The sequence below is a fragment of the Xenopus laevis genome, chromosome 9_10L (assembly GCF_017654675.1).
Source record: "Xenopus laevis strain J_2021 chromosome 9_10L, Xenopus_laevis_v10.1, whole genome shotgun sequence".
Lineage (NCBI taxonomy): Eukaryota > Metazoa > Chordata > Amphibia > Anura > Pipidae > Xenopus > Xenopus laevis.
The window spans coordinates 6411004-6425985 of record NC_054387.1 but is presented as its reverse complement, the minus strand read 5'-3'; the positions used below and the strand labels follow the sequence as shown (position 1 = coordinate 6425985).

Below are 14982 nucleotides of genomic sequence, written 5' to 3'. Positions count from 1 at the left end.
GGGTGCAGGTCCTGGTTATGCGGGTGCAGGTCCTGGTTATGCGGGTGCAAGTCCTGGTTATGCGGGTGCAGGTCCTGGTTATGCGGGTGCAGGTCCTGGTTATGCGGGTGCAGGTCCTGGTTATGCGGGGTGTAAATCATGGCTATGGGGATGCAGGTCCTGGTTATGAGGGTGCAGGTCCTGGCTATGGGGGTGTAAATCATGGCTATAGGGGGTGCAGGTCCCTCCCTAGAGCTACTAGAGCTAGAATAAAAGGCAGAATGCTGGCACAATGTCTACAGCAGGGTCGGACAGAAAACGGATGCTTATTGACACCACTTATACGTCATTTCCTTACTGCCACAGCCCTACTCCAGTAAAAGTGGGGTGTCTGTGCTTCCCCTCCCTGCCAGCAGGTGTCACTGATGAAACAGGTACAAGGGGTGAAGTCATTAGCCGCACATGGAACTAATTGGATGACATTGGGCACCTGCAAGTGAGAAGCAGAAACCAACTGAGCACAAATAAGGGGAGGGTGCTGAGAAGGAGAGAGGGCACCCCTTTAATACAAGCCATATAGTAAATGTTCAACTCGCATGGCTAATTAGCAATTAATTCGAATGCATTGTGCAGACTAGAGAGCAGGCAGCCATGCAGCATACATACAGTACACCCAAATTAACTGCTAATTAGCCAAGCACAATGTGGATTTAATGTGGTACAGGGATGAGGGGGGACCCTACAGGGCAATACATGTCCATTATACACTACATTGCCGTTAGGGCCTCTGGGAGATGTCGCTCTACAACAGCTGTGGGGTAACGACAACCTAAACCAAAAACCTGTTATGGCCTCTACTTTCTTTTAAATTTTAGTGCGATGTAGAGAGGGCTATTCGGAGACAATTTGCAACTGGTTTTAATTTTTTGTTATTTGAGGTTTTTGATTTATTTAGCTTTTCATTAAACATCTCTCCTTTTTACAGTTTCAGCAATCTGGTTGCTAGGGACCAAAATACCCTAGCAACCATGCACCGATTGCAAGAAAAGAGATATATATAAAATATGAATAGGAGAGGCCTGAATACAAAGAGGAGTCATAAAAAGTAGCAATAACAATACATGTGCAGCCTTATATGGGGTCAGTGACCCCTAATTGAAAGTTGGAAAGAATCTGAAGAGCCCAAATAACTAAGGATAGAACTACATGAGCGATTTTCGGTGCATGTCCATCCGTTCCGACGAATTGCAAACGTCACGTTCGATGGGCCGAATCTAATGTAAGTAATACAAATGTCGCACGTAGAAGCTGATTGCATCCAACACGACTGTCGTATGAAGACGCAACATGCAGCGCTCGCATCCGACAGTTGTGTCGCATGTAATCAGCTTCTATGAGCGACATTTGTATTTCTTACATTAGGCACATCGGACTGCGCGTCACGTCAGAACGGACGGACACGCACCGAAAATCGCCTGTGTAGTTCTACCTTAAAAAATAACAAAGACCAATTGAAAAGTTGCTTAGAATTAGCCAAACACGTACTAACAGTTAAATTAAAGGTGACACCAGCACATTAATCTTCCCACAGTCATTCGTCTGGTGCTGCTGTTGAACTAAAACTCCCAGAACCCCCCAAAAGCCAGTGTCGTAGGCTGTAGCCTGCAAACATACTGCCGTTGTTCCGTTAGAGATCAGATGCCGACATGTACGAACAATTAAAGGGAGTTATACATAAGCGACATCTCACTACGGAGCCTCATCATTTGCTATGGAGCAAGAACTGACCTGGTTCCCTAGAGGGCTACTAACAAGCCTCGTGCTGCACTAACAAAGCACGTGAATTACACATCAGTAGTGAGCAGCACAAGACAACATTAAGCAGAGCTGCTGTATAATGGAGAGTGCGGAGCAGCACCTGTACATACAGTACGCAGAGCTCGTGGAATAAGGTGCAATGCTGCAGAGCTTGGCCGAGCCATGTGCTTAAAACAACAACATGGAATTCACAATTGTTTTATGGAGCCACGTGCAAAGCCCGGATTAGTCAATTGATACAGAGGGGCCTTGTGAATGGGAAGACAAACAGGTGCACGCTGCATCGCGACACAATAAAATAAGGCCAAGTGCATAGATGCAAGGCAGAGAGCCGAGCCCTGTGCAGCACAATACAGCAATGCAAAGGGAAGATATCACCAGTTGTGTCTTATATACAGCACACACCTCTGTATTGCTGCTCAGGGCCCACACATGTCACTAGGATCAGCTCAGTGTGGGGATATAAAACCTCTGTATATAGCCACGGATAACGAAATATCAGCCCAATATATAAAGGTACACACCTGAGGATACGGACGTGCCCACACAGTGTATATGACAGATGTATAGACAGATATAGGGTACCGACGAATGTATAAATCCGGTATAATTCTGGGTACAGCACTGTACAAGCCCAGTTTACAGATACAGCCTGTGGACACCAATGTATAACTTTATCATACAGGTACACAATGGGGGTTGAAATGTGCAGCCCAATATACAGGTACACAGATGTAAAACCCAGTATAAAGATTTGCATATGACAATACCACTGTACAACCCTACCTATAGGTAAACATCAGGCCCTACCAACCCAATATACAGGCACACACCTGCGCATACAACTCCGTATATTGGTAAATATCTGGGCATAGCCATGTACCACCCAATATACAGGTACACATCCGGCCATTTCATTACACAGGTATGATACTGCTGTCCAAGCCAATATACAGGTACAGTCACAGCTACGAATTCAGGTGTCCAACCCAATATACAGGTGCATACCCATGCTGTACAAGCCAATATACAGGTGCATACCCATGCTGTACAAGCCAATATACAGGTGCATACCCATGCTGTACAAGCCAATATACAGGTGCATACCCATGCTGTACAAGCCAATATAAAGGCACTTATCTGGATATACTCATGTACCATTGGATGCCAGGGGCCTACCAGAAACCCATGGGCCCATTTTCCAATATAATTTTCTTCTCACTTAACCTTTTTATTTTTAGTACTTTTTCTTTACATGATATACTCTATTTCCCATCTATTTGGCCTCTCTTTGTTAATTAGGAAATTAACCTGAAATCATAAGAAATGCTTTAGAAGCAAGAAGTCTGATCCTGTATATAATGGCAAAATAAAGGTACACACCCAAGCAAACTAATGCACACTGATATTATACTGCAGCTGCTCCCATGTAATATTCACCTATATATATATATATATACACACACACACACAGACTATATGGGTGTAGCACCCTGTCATCTCCCCTGTATAGTATATGCAGGATATGGGTGTAGCCCCTCCCCATGTTATTTGCCTGTATCACACATATGAATGGTATAGAAGTCCCAGTCTATTCTATAGAACACACACACACATATATATATACACACAGACGTATTGTATGTAAAAGAGGCGCAGGCCGGCAGTCCAGTAGATACGGGCAGTGGTGATATAGACAAACAGGAGAGGTAAGTAGGAGAGTTACAGGAGGTATCACTATAGCAACAGCGCCCGGTGTGACCCGGTTCAGTGAGAGATACACGAGCCGTTACACTGTCCCACACCCGCCCGTGAGGAACCATTCCCCGCTCTCACCTGCACTCCTTCTTCTTCTCCTCTCACCGGCACCTCCTTATTCCTCCCTCCTCCGTCTCTCACTGTGTAACGGAACTGCGCCTCCCTCCGACCCCTGTGCTCCTGTCTCCCGTAGCTCCGACCCCTGTGCTCCAGTCTCTCGTAGCTCCGACCCCTGTGCTCCTGTCTCCCGTAGCTCCGACCCCTGTGCTCCTGTCTCCCGTAGCTCCTCACTGCACTGAAGCATCAGCCGCTCTCTCACTCTGCCCAAAGCGTCACAGGAAAACCACGCCCACACACTGATTATTATGAGTAGAACCGTCAGGCCACGCCCATCCGCTTATTTCTCTTTATTCTTTATTGATCGTTAATCCCGGTGACTATTATTTATATATTTATATATTTATACATATAACTGGTCTGTAATTATCCGCTCGCTGCTCCCTAACACTGTCTCCTTCCACTGCCCACAAACCAGCTTCTAACTCCTCCTACTGCTTCTAACTCCGCCCATTGCTTCAGTATTGTTAAAGGGCTGGTTCACCTTTCAGGGAACTTTTATTATGTTATAGAATGGCCAATTCTAAGCAACTTTTCAATTGGTCTTCATTATTTATTTTTTATAGTTATTTGCAGGGCCGGATGTGACGGGCTGGCGCCCCTAGGCCGCACGGCCCTAGCGAGGAGCACGGAGGAGGAGACAGAGCACTGGGAGCTGTGCGTCTCCAGTGCTCCCGAGAAAGCAGCCGGAGCGACATGCCTGAGCCTCCCCTAATGCTTTGCTGCCCTAGGCCCGGGCCTTTGTGGCCTCGTCACAAATCCAGGCCTGGTTATTTCATACCTCCCTACTGTCCCTTTTTTGGAGGGACAGTCCCTCTTTTGACAGCTCAACCCACAGTCCCTCATTTGTACTGGAAAGTCCCTCTTTTCTCTGCACTGAACAGCCAGAAAAAGAAACAAAGTTTCTCACTTAATTGGCTTTTAGCAGAGAGCCCAGAACAGCTAACAGGTGCAAATAAGATACTTTGTAACAATTTTGAGACACAAAAACACAGTTTAGATAAGGAGAAATATTTTCAAACTTTCATAACCTGAAAATTTTGTAAAACAAACATAATAATTAGGGGGTGTGGCCACAGAAAGGGGTGTGGTCAAAAAATTGCTGCGCTACGTGCGGAAAAAAATTTTTTGTCCCTCTTTTTACTTCCAAAATGTTGGGAGGTATGGTTATTTGACTTTTTCTTCTGACTCTGCAGCTTTCAAATGGGGGTCGCTGACTCCCTTCTAAAAAGAAAAATGCCCTGTAAGGCTACAAATGTATTGTTATTGCTACTTTTTATTACTGATCCTTCTATTCAGCTCCTCTCCTATTCATATTCCGGTCTCTTATTCAAACCAATGCATGGTTGCTAGGGGAATTTGGACCCTAGTTACCTGGGTCTAAATTGCTAAATAAAAAGCAAAACAGCTAAATAACTCAAAAACCTTCAATAGAAAATGAAAACCAATTGCAAATTGTCTCAGAATATCCCTCTCTAACATCATTCTAAATGTTATCTCAAAGGTGAACAACCCCTTTAACTCTCTCACTGCCTGAACCGGTGTCCCTGTAATTGACTGTAAGGATAAGGTTGCTCATATGTAGCTAGTGAGCCACACCATGGGCAGGGTCAGACTGGGCTGGTGGGACACCAGGGAAAAAAAGCAGTGGGCCCTCACCTTCATGGGCCCTGCCAATCCAGACCTGCTCCTTGCCCTGGGTGCTACACCTTTGCCCTTTACCCAATGTATGCATAGGGAGGGCATGAGCAGGTGGCCCACATTATGGCAGCCCTATTGGACCAAGGACCACCCAGTTCAATGCTGGCCATGGACCAAACTGAGCTGATCCAATGGGCCCTGACTAGGGTTGCCACCTTTTCTGGAAAAAAAAATACCGGCCTTCCTATATATTTATCTTTTTTCCCCTATTAATAACATTGGGATCAACCATCATTTTTACCAGCCAGATGGCAACCCTAGCCCTGACCTTCCAACCCAGACCTGCTCCCTGCCCCAGTTGTTGCACCCTTGCCCAATGTATGTACAGAGAGGCCAGGGGCTTGGGCAGGGGGCAAATAAGGCCCGTTTGGCCAAGGATCCCCCCTCTCCAGTCCAACTATGGCCATAGACCAAACTGGGCTGATCCAATGGTATGGCTGAACAGAGACTTGTTGAGCGAGAACCACATCAACTTTCCAAAGTCCAACTGATAGATATCTGGCCACGATTGACCAGGCAACTATTAGGCGCTCAATAGGGTGTATATATGACTAGCGACATTGCCTCCACCCAGTCTGTTCTGATAAATTGCGTGCAAACGCGCCTATTGATGAAGGTGAACCCTGGGTTCCCACTGCAGACTGCATTAAAGGGGAGGATCACCTTTGAGATAACTTTTAGTATGATGTAGAGCAGGGGTCCCCAACATTTTTTACCCGTGAGCCACATTCAGATGTGCAACAAAAGCATAAAAAGACCCCTTGGGGTGTCAAATAAGGTCTGTGATTGGCTATTTGGTAGCCCCTATGTGGACTGGCAGCTACAGGAGGTTTTACTTGACACTATACTAAGTTTTTATGCACCAAAACTTGCTTCCAAGCCTGGAATTCAAAAATAAGCACCTGCTTTGAGGCCACTGAGAGCAACATCCAAGGGGTTGGAGAGCAACATGTTACTCACAAGCTACTGGTTGGGGATCCCTGATGTAGAGAGTGACATTCTGAGACAATTTGCAGTTGGTTTTCATTTTTTATTATTTAAAGAGATACTGACACCAGAAATTAAACTCTTTTTTTACATCTATCATAAAATTGTCTTCGCATACTATCTATAATCTTGCCATTAAAGTATTTGCAGATGCGTTTACATTACTCATCTGATCCCCCATGTTCCTCTGTAAGGAGACTGCCATATTTGAGCTTTAATAGTCTGTTAGCATTAGAAAGGGACAGTCAGGTTTATTAACTTCAAGTAACAATTACTTACAAAAGCACTTATCGGTGAAAAACGATCAACAGGAGCTATAGGTAAATTTTAATGTAGATTAATATTTTGAAGAATAATTTTTTAGTGTCAGTATCACTTTAAGGTTTTTGAGTTATTTAGCTTTTTATTCAGCAGCTCTCCAATTTGCATTTTAAGCAACCATGCATTGATTTGAATATGAATAGGAGAGGTCTGAATAGAAGGATCAGTAATTTTAGAAGGGGTCAGCGACGCCCATTTGAAAGCTGCAAAGAGTCCGAAGAGAAAGGCAAATAACTATAAAACTATATATATAAAAGAAATATTAAAAACCAATTAAAAAGCTGCTTAGAATTGGCCGTTCCATAACATAATAAAAGTTACCTTAAAGGTGAACCAACCCTTTAAGGAGGTTCTTCATCTTCCAAACAATCAGTTCAGTTATTTAATAAATACTGTTTTTTTTTTACTTTGCATCTTTTATTTTGTTACCGATTCTTAACTGATTTGATACAATTTATTGATACAATTCGTTGATACAATTCGTTGATACATTTCTCATTTAGTTGATACAATTAGTTGATCCATTTCTCAGCAGCATCTCTGGAGTATCAGCAACTATTGTATCAAGTCTAAGGGTCAGGCAACACAGGGCGTTTTGGAGAGAATTGGTCGCCTGGCGACTAATCGCTTCGTTTTTGCGGCGACCAATCTCCCCAAACGCCTTCGGAAAACGAATCGCCACTTGTGATTATCGCCGGCGTTTTTTCATTTAAGCTGGCGCAGAGTCAGGGAAGGCATTTGCGTCGGCGTAAGTCAGATGCATCAGGAACAAGGTAAGTAAATATAACTGTCGGACGCAGCTTGCATTTTTTTACATTACTTACCTTGCTCCTGTTGCATCCGAATGGACACGTGCAGTTAGTCGCCCAGCGTCGGATCGCATCAATGTCGGCCGTGTAGTCCTAGCCTAAAACCACAAATACTAAAAAATGAAAACCAATGGCAAACTGTCTCAGAACATCCCTCTCTGCATCAAACAACCCCTTTAACAGGCAGCAACAGGGGAAAGCAAGAATTTCATTGGTTGCCAAGGGTTACTGCCCAGGTGAAACTTTGCATTTATAAATAAACCACTGTAACTCCACTCTGTGCCTCATTAGCATACTAACTCTAGCTCCACCTACCACTTCATAAACCTGCTCCCTCTAACTCCACCCTCTGCCTCATTTGCATACTCACTCTAACTCCACCTACCACTTCATAAACCTGTGACCCCCATTTGAAAGCTGGATAGAGGCCGAAGAAAAAGGCAAATAATTACAAAACCATAAAATATAAATAATGAAGACCAATTAAATCGTTGCTTAACATTGGTCATTCTATAACATACTAAAAGTTATCTTAAAGGTGAACCACCGCTTTAAGCGGCTCTTTCTAGCTCCTCCCACCTCCTCACTGTCACAGCACACACTGGGGGTCATTTATCAACCCATGGCAACCAATCAGATTGCTGCATTCATTGTTCTACTTGCTGCTGGCTTCAAAATGCTAATCACTGATTGGTTGAGCCCCACTGAGTTTTCATAGTTTGGTTAATCCTAGTCCAACGGAATGATCCTCGGCACTTGTAACCCCTCTCAAACGACTGGTTTGCCTCCAGTACGGCAGCAGCAAAGCCAATGATCCGGGATAGTTATTATCCCAGCCGGGGCTGCTTTATAGCAGAGAAGGAGAGTGTGTGTGTGCCACCAGCTCTTGATTAATGGCCTCAAATAAACCATGAGGGCAAATCAATGGTTCCAGCCAGCAGGGAAAAATCCCAATAGTTTGTATAAAGTGCCGGACAACAGACCAATTGCCCCTGTCACTGGCTGGCCTCTTTATTTCATTTAGTGTCTTGTGCCACTGGCCAGCTCCCTCTGCTCAGCTTTATATTATATATATTATGTTTATATTATATATATTATATTATATATATCCCGACAGAGACTATAAACTTGCTATTCTTACACACTGATCTTAGGAAGATACCGGAAGACTCGTTTTATTTTTACCCATTCATAAATGAGCCCTTGAGTAGGGCATGCCTATAAGTGCCAGGCTGCATTATCCTCTGTGCCTGCGGGGGAAGCTTCTGATACCCGTGTATCGTATAACCGCTTGGCACCTGCTCACAGGCTCGGGACACGTGAGCTGACACCAATATGGGTGAGGTGCAGAGATGCAAGTGGATACATTCTGGCACAAGAACAGTCACTTTGTACAGTATTCCTATTGGAGGGGTAACTTTGGGGCCTATAACAGTAGATTATTGTTGCTGCGGAATTCCTGTTGCGGAATAAGTTCTCCCATTTCTCATTATATGCCCCTGACCTACAGTTTATTACTTCACTCTGCTCTCAATGCTCTGGCTTTAGGCTAGTGGTGTAACTATAGAGGAAGCAGACCCAGAGGTTGCAGGAGGGCCCAGACTGAAGGGTCTGCTTTCCCCTTCCTCTCCAGCAACTCTCCGACCTGCAAGTGGGTAAGGAGGAAGCAGGCGGGCAAAAGATGCCGCAGACAGGGTTGAACTGGGAAGAAAAAACCACCACCAACTCAAACAAGGTAAAGGGGGGATGGTGGAGGGGGTTGAGGCTGGGGGTCAGGGGTTTCAGATGGGACAGGGGCCAGGGGGGGAGTATGGGCGCCCCTGAGGCAGCAATCTCAGTGGCACCAGACCCTAAGTCCAATGCTAATAGCAGTTAGTGCACAGGTTCTGGGTAGAGATTGCTTTATAGAATTTTTTTCAGGGGGTTGCCTTGGACCATTTGACTTTAAAGGAGAATTCAACCCTAAAGTTAAAAAGCCGTACCCCTGTACCCTATATAGACCCCCTCCCTCCTCCTGTTACCCCGGGCAAATGCCCCTAACGTTTTCCTTACCCCTCGGTGCAGATTCAGGCATCGGAGTTCACGGGTCGCCATCTTCAGCTGCTTTGGTATTCTGCATAATGAGACCAGCGCTTCGCAATTTTCGTGAGTTTCGGCGCATGTGCAGTTGTCACGAAAAAGAAAACTACTCCAACTACGCATGCGCCGCCACCCCGGTATCGTTTCTGAAAATTTCCGAAGAGAAGGAGATGGGGCTTGTGAACTCCGATGCCTGAATATGCACCGAGGGGTGAGTAAAACGTTAGGGGCATTTGCCCGGGGTAACACTTGGCTGGGGGGAAGAGGTAGGGGGGTCTATGTAGGGTAGGGGTTTTTAACTTTAGAGTTTAATTTCTCATTTAAGGCTCACAGGTTCACCTTTAAGGTAACTTTTATTACGTTATAGAATGTTATATTATTAATAATATTATATATGATGTTAAAGAACGCCAATTGTCAGCAACTTTTCAATTGGTTTTCATTATTTATTTTTTAACGTTGTATAGTTATTTGCCTTTTTCTTCTGACTCTTTACAGCAGGAATGCCGAAAAGCTAGATCGGGATCTATCAGTAGATCTCAAGGCGCTATCAACAAACAGCTTGTCTAAATCACCTTTCTATTTCATTCAGATATTTATTATGTTAAGGTTACATAAGAAATAGTTGTTTGTTAAATATAGCAATATACATTCACTCATAAATCAATATAATATTTAAGTAATATTTTCCATGGAGCAGAATGTAAAGTACGGACACTCCTGACTTATAGCTTTCAAATGGACGTCACTGTCCCCTTCTAAAACACAAATGCTTTGTAAAGCTACAAATGTGTTGTTATTGCTAATTTGTATTACTGATTCTTCTCTCTACTATTCATATTCCAGTCTCTTATTCAAATTAATGCATGGTTGCTAGGGGAATTTGAACCCTAGTTACCAGGTTGCAAATTGAAGAGCTGCTCAATAAAAAGCTAAATAACTCAAAAACCACAAATAATAAAAAATGAAAACCAATTGCAAATTGTCTCAGAATATCACTCTCTACATCAAACTAACAGTTATCTTAAAGGTGAACAACCCCTTTAATGAATGCAAACTGCAAAACTGTTTGCCCTCATCCGCTCCCTTTTATTTGCTCAAATTTTCATCATCGGGACCAGAGCGAAATTTACTATTTACTATTTAAAACTATAGTATCTCCTGTGCCTCCCCAATGTTTCTGAACCAATGTGGGTGTGGTTGGGCAGCATGCCGCCCCCTAAAATCCTGCCGCCCTAGGCCTGGGCAAATTCGGCCCTGAGTACACATGCAAAAACTCAAGTGAAACCTGGAATTGGCACAATTGGCTCGAGAAAAGTTCATTTACAAATGCAAGTGCTACGTGTAAAGTACAGGTATGGGACCTGTTATCCAGAATGCTCGGGATCTGGGGTTTTCTGCATAATGGGTCATTCAGTAATGCGGATCTCCATGTTAAAATATAATTAAAACATTAATACAGCCCAAAAGGCTGGGTTTTACTCCAATAAGGATTAATTATATCTTAGTTGGGATCAAGTTCAAGCGACTGTTTTATTATTACACAGAAAACGGAAATCGTTTACGGAGTCTAAATTTATTTTAAAAAATTTGGATTATTGGGATAAAATAGAGTCTGTGGGAGAAGGACTTTCCTGTAATTCAGAGCACTTTGGATAATGGGTTTCTGGATAGTGGATCCCTTAACTGTATCTCTGTATCTATCTCTCTTTCTTGCTTGCTCTATTATCATTTTTAAATATTTGGATTATTTGGATAAAACCGAGTCTGTGGGAGACAGCCTTCCCATAATTCAGAAGTTTCTGGATAACAGGTTTCCAGATAACGTATCCCATATCTGTAGTAGCAAGTCACTGTCAATGTTTTTTACCCAAAATGCATTTTTTATACAGAAATTTCAGTGTCAGTATGTGTTGCCCCCGCACCTGCAACCTGTGGCTGCCAAATTGCATCCCATGACAGTCAAAGGTCAGCCGTTAACAGACGCTTGGAGCTACAGTGGCACAGCAAATTATAAATGGAGCCGATAAATCATAATCTCTGACATTTTCAAGGACTATGGGAAATAATTCTTTCTGTCAGCTGTCCCTATATGTATGGAGGCCCAGGGGCAAGAGAGGCTCATGCCAGAATTTTTATGGGGGCATTAACACACTGACACAAATGCTGCGGCTGAGACGCTCATATACAATAAAAAAATAAATATAATGATGGTGATGGATATAGATAGATAAAGATACATGATAAAGATGACTGAAATACATATAAATATAGATAGCTAAAAATCTGAAATATGAGCGACAGATGGAAAAGCAGAGGAGAAAGGTTGCAGAGATATGTGTCATAATTAAAGGGCTTTAAATAAGCGTTTAGTATGATGTAGAGAGTGATATTCTGAGACAATTTGCAATTGGTTTTCATTTATTATTATTTGGGGGTTTTGACTTATTTAGCTTTTTATTCAGCAGCTCTCCAGTTTGCAATTTTAATAAACCGGTTGCTAGTGTCCACATTACCCTAGCAACCATGCATTGCTTCGAACAAGAGACTGGAATATGAATAGGAGAGGCCTGAATAGAAAGATGAGGAATAAAAAGCAGCAATAACAATAAATGTGTAGCCTTACAGAGCATTTGTTTTTTAGATGGGGTCAGTGACCCCTATTTAAATGCTGGAAATGGTCAGAAGAAAAAGGCAAATAACTATACAACTATAAAAAATAATTGTAAAAAAAAAATGAAGGCAAATTGAAAAATTGCTTAGAATTAGCCATTCTATAACATGCCGGATTTTTAATCTGGTACCATAGGCATTGTGCACGGCCCATTAGGGCCCCAGTATTGCACCCCTTTGTGCCTAACTCTTGAACCCCTGATAAATGTGCCTTTGTGTGCATGAGTGCGATACGCAAAAGCTGAGGGTTCTGGGAAGGTTTATCATCCTTGTCTTGGCTTCATATCCCCACATTGTTAATAAATCCAGATCTGCTGTCACATCCAAGGCTTCTGTGTGATCCCGGCCTATGAGCACAGGCAGCATGAGCAACACAAGATCCTCAGATGGCCTATACTTGTTATCCGCAGGCCGCACAGATGCTGGTTGCTAGGCAACTGCAGAAAGGAGATACTGGTTTGGGAAGTATTCCCAAGTGATACAGGTATCCCATTCCATCGCTGGTTACCATGGCAATCATGGCTGTGGAGAACAAGGATGTTCAACCAATATATATATTTTTTTTTTCACTATTTTTATCACAGTTCTGAAGACTGGGCCAGTAATAGGGGGGGAAAGGACTAAAGAGTATATTGGATGAGGGGCTACAGGAGGCACAGCAGGAATGGAAAGTGTGTATAGACTGAAGGCAATGTAAGTGAAATTACACAGAAGAAAGCGATGATTACAGTTGTAAGATTATGTTGATCATATTACAGATGTGTCCTTGTCACCTGCAGTCAATGGGAAAAGGGCAAAATGAAACCTTTTGGCACATTGCATGGATTTCATTGGATATATATATATATATATATATAGACTAAAAACACACTTATTGCAAAGCAATTCCCTTATCCAAAGAGGAAATTGTCAATTGGTTTTTTCTGTTGCTTGAGAAAGGTTCTCCAAACAGAACTGAAATGCTACTAATTTGTGTCATTTTTTTCAAGCTCATGAGTGCTTCTGCTATACTATACTACTATACTACTATACCTGCTATCTCACAGTCACACTCCCTTCCCAGAGACTATTATCCACTGTTACTATAGGCACCATCTCTCCCTACTATACCTGCTATCTCACAGTCACACTCCCTTCCCAGAGACTATTATCCACTGTTACTATAGGCACCATCTCTCCCTACTATACCTGCTATCCCACAGTCACACTCCCTTCCCAGAGACTATTATCCACTGTTACTATAGACACCATCTCTCCCTACTATACCTGCTATCCCACAGTCACACTCCCTTCCCAGAGACTATTATCCCACTGTTACTATAGACACTATCTCTCCCTACTATACCTGCTATCCCACAGTCACACTCCCTTCCCAGAGACTATTATCCACTGTTACAATAGGCACCATCTCTCCCTACTATACCTGCTATCCCACAGTCACACTCCCTTCCCAGAGACTATTATCCCACTGTTACTATAGGCACCATCTCTCCCTACTATACCTGCTATCCCACAGTCACACTCCCTTCCCAGAGACTATTATCCACTGTTACTATAGGCACCATCTCTCCCTACTATACCTGCTATCCCACAGTCACACTCCCTTCCCAGAGACTATTATCCCACTGTTACTATAGGCACCATCTCTCCCTACTATACCTGCTATCCCACAGTCACACTCCCTTCCCAGAGACTATTATCCACTGTTACTATAGGCACCATCTCTCCCTACTATACCTGCTATCCCACAGTCACACTCCCTTCCCAGAGACTATTATCCACTGTTACTATAGACACATCTCTCCCTACTATACCTGCTATCCCACAGTCACACTCCCTTCCCAGAGACTATTATCCCACTGTTACTATAGGCACCATCTCTCCCTACTATACCTGATATCCCACCGTCACACTCCCTTCCCAGAGACTATTATCCACTGTTACTATAGGCACCATCTCTCCCTACTATACCTGCTATCCCACAGTCACACTCCCTTCCCAGAGACTATTATCCACTGTTACTATAGGCACCATCTCTCCCTACTATACCTGCTATCCCACAGTCACACTCCCTTCCCAGAGACTATTATCCACTGTTACTATAGACACCATCTCTCCCTACTATACCTGCTATCCCACCGTCACACTCCCTTCCCAGAGACTATTATCCACTGTTACTATAGGCACCATCTCTCCCTACTATACCTGCTATCCCACAGTCACACTCCCTTCCCAGAGACTATTATCCACTGTTACTATAGACACCATCTCTCCCTACTATACCTGCTATCCCACAGTCACACTCCCTTCCCAGAGACTATTATCCACTGTTACTATAGGCACCATCTCTCCCTACTATACCTGCTATCCCACAGTCACACTCCCTTCCCAGAGACTATTATCCACTGTTACTATAGGCACCATCTCTCCCTACTATACCTGCTATCCCACAGTCACACTCCCTTCCCAGAGACTATTACCCACTGTTACTATAGGCACCATCTCTCCCTACTATACCTGCTATCCCACAGTCACATTCCCTTCCCAGAGACTATTATCCACTGTTACTATAGACACCATCTCTCCCTACTATACCTGCTATCCCACAGTCACACTCCCTTCCCAGAGACTATTATCCCACTGTTACTATAGACACCATCTCTCCCTACTATACCTGCTATCCCACAGTCACATTCCCTTCCCAGAGACTATTATCCACTGTTACTATAGACACCATCTC

At 43.5% G+C, this 14982-nt stretch overlaps 1 protein-coding gene across 2 annotated transcripts in view; it reads right to left on the bottom strand.

Moving 5' to 3' along the window:
- Positions 1 to 3892, bottom strand: part of LOC108700860 (protein TANC2) — a 180767-nt gene extending 176875 nt beyond the window's left edge. The window contains exon 1 of one of the 2 annotated variants that reach the window (XM_018234875.2): positions 3634 to 3892. The gene's annotated coding sequence lies outside the window, so the exon portion shown is untranslated. The remainder of the gene's footprint in view (positions 1 to 3633) is intronic. The other variant, XM_041577258.1, reaches the window with a different exon arrangement.
- Positions 3893 to 14982: the final 11090 nt, after the last annotated feature.